The sequence below is a fragment of the Nipponia nippon genome, unplaced genomic scaffold (genome assembly GCF_047370975.1).
Source record: "Nipponia nippon isolate SJK-2023a ecotype South Korea unplaced genomic scaffold, ASM4737097v1 scaffold_12, whole genome shotgun sequence".
NCBI lineage: Eukaryota > Metazoa > Chordata > Aves > Pelecaniformes > Threskiornithidae > Nipponia > Nipponia nippon.
The window spans coordinates 14,685,643-14,694,878 of record NW_028262313.1 but is presented as its reverse complement, the minus strand read 5'-3'; the positions used below and the strand labels follow the sequence as shown (position 1 = coordinate 14,694,878).

Below are 9,236 nucleotides of genomic sequence, written 5' to 3'. Positions count from 1 at the left end.
GGCGCCGCGGGACGTCAGGGCGCCGCGGGGCGGGCTCGCCGCGCAGCACCGCGCAACGCCGCGCAGCGCCGCGCCCCTCAGCCGGGGGGGCGCGCAGCCCTGGGCGCGGGGGTGACGCTCCCCCGCGGCGCTTCGCCCGTTTTTCTGCTTCTCTCACGACTGCGCGTTCGAGGAGGCTGCCCGAGCGACACCGCGCGGGCTGTGGCCTTGCAGGTGATGTGTAAAGGGAGGGGGATAAATCAGCCGCACGTACCTGTCCCTGCTGCTGAACGCTGCCAGAACACTTGGCTGTAAAGGCAAGCCCATGCACTGGAGAAGGGAAAAGGAGAAAGTCCGATTTTCCTCCATCGGCCTGGCCGTAGAGGGAAACCAGAACGAAGGTAATAGAGTCCGATGATGAAGAGTTGAGACACTCTGTTAGATGAATTGCTAAGGAGTTTTTAAAGGATTTTTTTCTCATTAACTTCTGTAATGAATGTTTCAAATTGGTCGCAGGAATTAAATTATATGGTTCCGTATTTGATTCTCCTTCCAATAAATTGTCATGTGACCTTCCAGTCATTTTTCTTCTGCCGTCGAATTATGAGTGATCAGGCAGCAATAACTCATGGGGGAAAGAGGCTTCCCTTTGAGACCTGAAATGCTTTTCCTTTTAATATCTGCACAGCCATAAGTACCTGTTTCTGAACCAAAGCAGTATTCCTTCATTGACATGTCTGACAATGACAGGTTGATTACGATTTTAGGCTTCCCTCGATGTTCTCTATGTGCTGACCTCCCGTCCCTGTTGCTCTCTGGCACCCTTAGCTGGGCTACAGCTCTTTCTCATGCATCTTCTCTGACTTCTAACAAGCACAGGGTTTCCCAAAGCAGCAACACAAACTAGAGCTCTTTATGCACTTGGTTTTTTGTAAAATGAGTAAAAGCTTAATATATTTGAGACAGCTGCCATTGTCAAATTGGTCGACATAGAGGTGCTTGTGCATATGCAGGCATGCGCACGCACCCCTGCCCTCGCATGCGTGCATGGTGTGCAGCCACATCCTCCTGTTCCCTTAAAAAATCATGAAGCTTCTCAGCCAAACCAGCAGAAGGGCTGGGATGAATTAGAAACGCGTGAGCAATTCCTCTGATTCCTCTTATAAACAAGGAAGCATGAGCCTAACGTACACCTTAAGCTCTTAATGTTGAAGAATTTGGGCAAATAAGTAGTACAGAAAATTACTGACTTGTTGCTCGCTGTTCCTGCTCTAACTGACAGCCAAACACGACGATTGCATTAGCGTTAGTAGGATGGTCTCTAAATTATGAAAGCCAACAATGATGTAACCTTAGCTGGGAAGGCAGATGGCTCTAGAAACTGGGAAAAAAATGCTATTGAAAAGCATCTTGAATTGTTTCTCAGTTTGTCAGTAACTGACAGCAGCTGTATGATTTCATGTTTTGTTAGGCAGAGGAAATTATATAGTTGCAGAATTAAGGAACATTCAAATAAAAGCCCAGTTCTGGCATTTAGTCAGGTCTATGTGATGATTAAAACTCAGCCTAACTGCAGTGATCTTGACCTTCTTACTCCAAACCCACTTGCCTTTTGCATCGGAGTGGCTTCTCAGAGGCTGGTAGAGACCAGGAGGATTATAACCACGGCCCCACCGTGACACAGCCCAGCCTGCCTTTGACCACAGAGACAAATATAATTTTGGCTACAAAGGTCTCATCTAAGCATCAGGAAACCCACTGGCCAAGACAGAGCCTGAAGAAGGTGGTGTTACTGCTGGCTGGCAGGTGCTGGGGGGGGTTACACTTGCTCCTGGCTCCGTGGGGTGTTGCTGGGGGTTTGCAGAGCTAACTGCTATCTTTGCTGTCAGCCAGGGCTGACTGCTATCTTTGCTGTGTGTAGAGATCAGCAAGAGGACAGTTGGGTGCAACAGGGACAAAGTTGCCAGAGATAAAGGTTATAATTAGTGTTTACAAATGACCCGGGTGTTTTCTCCCCAGGGTTGGCACAGCCCTTTCCCAGGCTGCAGGCAGGGATGAGCACCGGGGTGGCAGTGAGCATTAGCAAGGGCTCCTCTCGCCTTGCTATGCATGTGCCTTGCATGCCCTGATGAAAAGTGGCATGCTTTGTCTTGGAGGGGCTGCGGTGGCCAGCTCTGTAAGGACTGGACTGTTAAGTCCTCAGACTTATACCCACCATCGCCCCTGGGCCAGTTGTCCCAAAAGCCAAACCCACATGACAAAGAAGAGGAGGTCATGGGTAAAAATCCTTATGAATCGCAGTCTCTTTGGCATAGTGCATAGTACATTTGCTAGGATTTTCTAACATAAAATAATACACGATTGAATTACTTGAATTACTTCTGGCTTTTATGTACTGCTCAACAAATAGTCTATGCATTTCACACCCGAGTGAGCACAGACTGGTCCCAGTGCTTCCCCAGTACCCCACGGCTGAACTCTGTGCCCGCTCCGCTCCCAACTAGGTGGTAATATTTTTTATCTTCTTTGGCTTAGATGTGAACTTCCCCCAAGGACTGCCGTGAATCAGAGCTCACATGTCAGCTTGTCCCAAGCACCCTGCATCCTACTAAAATCACTGCTGACGTGTAGAAGCTTCCCGGTCTTTCGCCACTGCTGGGCTGACTTCTAGCATAAAGGGTTGCGTCTGCTTAAGTGAGTGTGCTGCTGCTTTTTTAGTTCAGAGGCCCAGAAAGCACAAGAATCCCTCTCAGTTGTCTCCTAGCTCATTTGCTAGCAGTGCTGATGTTGGCAGATAGGTCTTGCTCCCACTAAATCTTAATATACTCACTGCAGACTGATGGAGGGTAGATTTGCAGCCTCTGCAAAATACTACCAGTCTCCTGATTCATCTGGTCACCTAGGGACATAAAGCAAAATTATTTTTTATCATTGCATTAAAAAAATAAGGGCAAGAAGTATGTTTAGAGAGAACTTGGAGCTGGTTCTCTCCTGCAGCTTAGCCAGTGGGTGCTCTCCTCTGTGCTCTCTGGGCAGAGAGAGGCAAGGGGGAGATGTGCTGAAAGAACTGCTGGTCCCGCATCACCCATGGGGAGAAGAGAGTCAAAGTCAGGCCCAAAACACGTGGCTGAACCAAGAATCGCACCGAGGTCTACTGCATTGCATCCCAGGGCTTGGGATGTGTGGCCTTGCTCCCCTGGGATATGGAGTTTGGTGAGGGTAGGAGGCACAAAGATGACCAGCTGTGACGGCTATGCGGAGCTGTGTTGTGGCTTGGGAATGGCATCGATGGTCAGATAAGAGAGGGTGATTCCCTCAGAGGATTCTCAGAGGAGCAGGAAAACAGGAAAAGCTGCATACCTTGAGCACACACGCAGGAGCATCTCTCTTTGCCAACTCGTTTGACAGCCCATTGATGTAAATCATGACTTCTGGTTCTCTTTGTGAGAACTGCTCCTTCCCAGCATTGCAAGCTGCTGCTGACTCACTGCTGCCGCTCGGGTAGCTTCCCCCGGCACCCGCCACCGCAGCCGTCACGCAGCGGCACCACGGCCCTGCGCCGTCCCGGGGAGAGGGGTTGCTGGGAAGCTTGGTGGGGCCACGACTGTCTTGCACAGGCAGCTTTGTGCAAATGGTGGTCACACAGGATGAGGTTTAACTATGCACTGAGCTAACAACAGCTGGCCCTGTCTTTAGAGGTGGCTTTAGAGCCCTGTCCTGTGGCTTCTGCTGCAGCAAATAGCATCCTGTACTTGTGTGTGCGCACGTGCATAGGGGCACAGATGTACACATGCGTAGGTATGCAGACACACATGCACGCAGCGTGTTGTTAGAGCTGACACGCCAGGAAAGCCTGCCAGGGAGCAATGCAGCATGATGCAGGACACAGCAGAGGCTGAGCAGACCATGAGGAGCTGTGGCCCAGCTACAATCATCCAACGGCTTGGGCAGTTGGACAGAGCTTGTTTTCAGAGGTGCTTGTGTGTTTTGGTCTGGATTTCCATCATTTATACCTCCTTTTGCTTTCCCTTGCTTTTTCCTCCACCTTGGTTCCAGGAGGAGGCCCAGCAGATATGCTGCTCCCTGGTGATATCCCAGCGTGCTGATATACCCCATTGCTGCAGGCTGTTACAGAGCCTCCAGAAATTACCACCACCCAAAATGGTGCAGGAGAGCGAGGAGGGTCGTGGGAGGATGAGGAGGGGTGAGCAGCTTTGGGAGAGTGTCAGGAATGAGAGGAAACGGGAAACTGGAGGAGGGAGGGAGGATCCCTGCAAGCAGGGAGCCAAACGCTATGGGGGAGCTCAAATCATCCTGCAAGGGGCTGAAGTAACGTGCTGGGAAACACAAACATGGGGACAAACGGTGGAACGTGGTTCAGCACCCGCCTCCAGGCACGGAGGAGTGGAAGACCTGTGCTGGGAAATGCGTCGTACCCAGCCAAGGGCTCCCACACAGCCCTCCCTGGGGCATCCAGGTAACAACAGCGACAAACGCCACATAAATACCAAATCAGATCACTGCAAACATACCAACAAAAGTATATCAAGCCAAATGTTTCCTTAAGAAGGTGTGGCAAGGGAGAAACGGTGGCATTCGCCAGCTGCTGATCACTAAGTCACGCTGCAAGACCTGTGCCTGGGCTGTTTACACCAGCAGTGATGAAACAGATTTGTGTTCATGCAGGTTATGAGGCTGGCAGAGAGCGCACGGTGCTATAACACGTGTGTGTGGGAGCATGGGAAGTGCTCAGCACCAGGCACGCTGTAGGAAAGAAAACATCCCACATAGCTGTGAAATGCAGATGTGGAAAATATTTTCCCCAAATGGACTGGATAGTCTTTTCCTGTTGTGATTAAGAGGAAAAGGTGTTCTGATGTAAAGAGACTTTGCAGAGTTGGTTATGTTGGAGGGTTCGGGCTCTTGCCGAACTGTGTGAGCAAGGCAGGCTGCAGCATCCTTCTTTAGTGCTGGTTTTCTTCTGTTTGCCGCCCTGATGAAGTAGCAGGTCTTCAGGAAGGGCAGATTTCCCTTTATTCCTGAGATGACAGGCTGGAGGAGTCATGTCCCAGAAGGACATAACCTGAGGCACAGATGATTCCAGATGGGTGGTGAGACTTTCCCGTAATACAACTTTTCTGGCCCTTCAGCGGTCCCAGAGCAGCCCTGCAGCCATGAAAGGAGCGGTCAGTCAGAGCTGCAGTCTCCTTCCTTACAGAGCTGTGCTTCCTGCACCCAGAGGTGCTCAGGAGGATATTTTTTATGCAGTTGAAGTCGTTGGCTTGATTTTTCTCTGCAAAGGCCAGTCCCGCCCTGGGAAAATGCAGCGGGGAGTCACCTTTCCATGGCCCAAGAGGTGGGAGGGAGAGGGGTCAGTGCCTGCCAGGAGAACGGTGCCTTTTTGCTCCCAGCACAGGGTGAGCCCAGACCGGACTCTGCCTCCATCCCTGCCTCCATCCCACAGGCATGGGGACACGGTGCCTGGAGCTGTGCAGCGATGGCTGGTCCCTCGCAAGAAGGAGCCAGGATGGGCTGAGCAAAACTGGCAATGTCTGAGGGTTTTCCCTGCTTCCAGAACCAGAGCATCAAACTGGTTTGTTGGAAGTGAAATAGCCTTGTTATTTTTATGGGGAGCTAACCAAAGTGTGAAACGGGATGGAGTGCAGCTACTAAACCAAAGGTGAGGTGCAGACTCAGTGCCTGCTGAACGGAGTAAGAAATGGTGGAGAAAGCCCCGGCTGTCTCTCGAAGTGCCCTCCCAAAACTCGGACTGCACATGGATTTGTATTCAAAGAATTTTCCTGCTGCTCTGACTTGCACTACATCATCTGCTCCCACAAATAAACCAATTTGATTACACAGACATGCTCTTTATTCATTCTTCCTGGCATACTGACAATTTCTGCATGTGCAGATGAGTTGTGTCTCAGCTTTTGCCAATGCAAACGCTCTGTCCTCCAAATTGCCATGTTTTATTTTTGTCTGAAGATGCTCAGTGAATGCATATGCTTTCACATACAATTGTTACATTTTTGTTTTCTCTATGCTCCATCTTTAAATGCCTGAAAGCGTACTGCTAGTTTATGAATCAGAGTTGGTGCATCACTGTATAGCGGAGCTGTGAGTTATGCTTTCCTCTGGAGATGTACTTTTGTTCTTCATTGCAGCTCGCCAGAAGTCATGATAAAAGCAACGCACACTGAAAGAGGGTGCATTTGCTGTTTTTGTAAGGAAGAATTGTGAGCAGCTTGCTTTGAACTGAATTTTGTCAGGTTTGAAAAGGTAATTTGCTACTTGTGAAGATTAAAAAAGAATCCAAAATTAATGCAATTGTTGAATGAGAAGCAAATAAGTAGCTTTTACTAACGTGGCTTTACAGAACACTCTTGTGTTTGAAAGGAAAGTAGAAATAGAAAAGATAATAACATTACAGTCAAGGAATTACACTGCATACATTTTCTGTATGGGACCCAAATTCACACCAAAATGGCCGCATTCTAAAAACGCTCATAAAAATCGGTTATATTTCTAAAGATACAATAATACCACAAAGTACTGTGGTGTCTGGAAGTCATAACTTTATATATGCTATTAGCACGAAGACAGTCAGTCCTAAGAAAACTTCTTCTCTGGCTCCTGTCATCATGCCTGTGTCTAATAACCCATAGCCGCTTGCCTGGACGCTGCTCTCTGATGCGGCTCAGGCAGAACCAACCCAAGCTCTCTTGGGCTACAACCAGCAGGTCAGGGTTTTTAGCTGAGATTTTATCAGTTGTCGGTCTCTGGTTTAGACTCCATTCCTCCACAGAACAACTGCAAACGGGACTCAGTCGCATGAAGAGAAGAATGACTGTAAGGACTTTACTTGGAGAAAAATAAAGCTGTTCTGTCACACGAAGGTATCTGCCGGGCAGAGCGGGAGCTGGAAGTTAGTAGCTCTATCGGCAGGACCTGTGCTGGAGCTGGCTCTGATTTAGGGCTTGCAGCTGGGATTTCAGTATTCCAAGTTTCACTACTAAAACTTTTTCTTTCCTGACCATCTTCTAGCGGTCCCATGGCTTGCTGGCGCTGTGGGCTCAGGAGTTCATGTTTGACCTCACTTGTGAGCCCGGATTTCCCTGTGCCTGTATTTGCACCCTCCAGGACTGGGTTTCCAGATCTTCCCTCAAAACTTGCATCCTCTTCCACAAATGCACCAGCTGGTTTCTCCAGCAGCTCCATTACCTGTCCATTTTATGGCAAACTGAGCAAACATCGGCATTTTCTGGGAGGTCCCATAGAAATGCTGTAATGCCCAACCACGCTGGTGTGAGTCAGGGTTGCCATGGCAGCCCCAGCTTTGAATTCTCATGCTTTCATGGTTTTCTGCCTCAACCTTAGTATTAGTTTAACCCCAGTTTATATATATATATATATCTGTATTTTGAGGGTAATTACTATTTACTTCTAGTGCCGCCTTCTGCTGCTTTTTCTCTTGATGGACTCCAGATCCCAGAGGAAATTAAATAGTCCATTGCTGCTCTCTCCAGTGCCCAGAAACAGCGCGTGGTGAATATTTACGAACCTGGCTGGCCAGATGTGAAAGGATAGTCTGAAATGGGCCTTTTGAGCTTTTATGGAAAGAATCTACCAAAAAACCGCTCATTGAATCACCTGCCCAGTTCCTGGAGATGAGCTGGTGCAAGAAGTGATGTTGGCAGAGGACAGCGAGAGGCAGAGAAAACCAGGTGGTAGCAGAGAGGTGTCCATAAAGGGTGGCAGTAAAAGCTGGAATAGCGGCAGTGGAAAGCAGAGGGGCTGGGGTCAAATGAGCCAGAGGCCTCCCAGATCAGCGACGTATTTGCTGTGGTATCTCCAGCGCACCCCAGAGACCGCACTGCATTCGTCTGTGCTTAATCTCATTCTGTTTTCTGCTTTTTCCTCGCCAGCAGGGAGTGTGCCTTATTCTGCCATTGCGCTCTATTTGAAGGATAACACAGGGTGCAGCAAATTCCTGACGTACAGTTCCATTTGTGCCCCTTTGCTGCTGAATGTATTTTTTTAATTATAGCCAGAAGAAGCGATTTATTTGTTTAGTGGAAACATACCCGAGGGAGATCTCTGAACACGACCACAAAGCTGATAAGGATTAATGGTAGATGATAGAACATTGGATAAGGCTATTCCCGCATTTGGGTCAATATCTGCTATTCATAGCTTGAGCATTAAGTAAATGAATATCAGGTTACTATATGTTATTACATTTAATGAGAGTCAGTATTTACTTTTCCTCTAAAGACTGCTGAGGACCACATTAACATCATTGTACACTCCGGCAGCCAGGAGACCAGCCTGCCCTATCTCAGTGGCAGTGAGTTTTGCACAACCATCACATCTGAGCTTTAAAAGGCCACTATGTGGCCTATATGTTTTATTCTTAGGTGAATCTAACAGTATTTCATAGAATCATAGAACCGTTAAGGTTGGAAAAGACCCTTAAGATCATCAAGTCCAGCTGTTAACCTAACGCTGCCAAGTCCACCACTAAACCATGTCCCCAAGCACCACGTCTACCCATCTTTTAAATACCTCCAGGGATGGAGACTCAACCACTTCCCTGGGCAGCCTGTGCCAGTGCCTGACCACCCTTTCGGTGAAGAAGTTTTTCTTAATATCCAACCTAAACTTCCCTTGGTGCAGCTTGAGGCCGTTTCCCCTCGTCCTATCACTTGTTACTAGGGAGAAGAGACCGACCCCCACCTTGCCACAACCTCCTTTCAGAAAGTTGTAGGGAGCAATAAGGTCTCCCCTCAGCCTCCTCTTCTCCAGACTAAACAACCCCAGCTCCCTCAGCCACTCCTCATAAGACTTGTGCTCCTGACCCTTCACCAGCTTCGTTGCCCTTCTTTGGACGTGCTCTAGCATTTGACTTAGTCTCCATTGCTAGCAGAGAATGCCTTATTAGTGGGGATAAATCTCTTTCCTTCTACAGGTGTTGATATCTGCTGTGGAAGCTAACAGAGTCATCAATAGTAATTTGTAAAAGCAGCTCCAGGAATCTAGTGTTGATAGTGTTGTCGTGGCAGCTCCAGGTCCCTGCTGTGCCCTGGGTGAGAAATAACAAAGCATCTCCTTTGCTGACACCTGCACTTTCATTCTTGCCTCCCTTATTTCCTGCATTAATTAAAAAATAATAATAATCCTAGAAATATTTAGGATGTGCAGAAACCCAGCTGCATCCTGCACGTGGTGGGCCAGTGTGTATGCATAAGCCCAAG

General features: G+C 48.5%; 1 long non-coding RNA gene across 2 annotated transcripts; it reads left to right on the top strand.

The window, feature by feature from the left end:
• Positions 1–8: 8 nt before the first annotated feature.
• Positions 9–8,937, top strand: LOC148056718 (uncharacterized). 2 transcript variants are annotated; one of them, XR_015702671.1, is made up of 4 exons: positions 9–380; positions 6,147–6,261; positions 6,788–6,878; positions 7,027–8,937. It is a non-coding gene; the product is annotated as an uncharacterized LOC148056718 (long non-coding RNA). The 2 variants fall into 2 exon arrangements; XR_015702670.1 differs by having other exon boundaries at positions 6,788–8,937.
• The last annotated feature ends 299 nt before the right edge of the window (positions 8,938–9,236 follow it).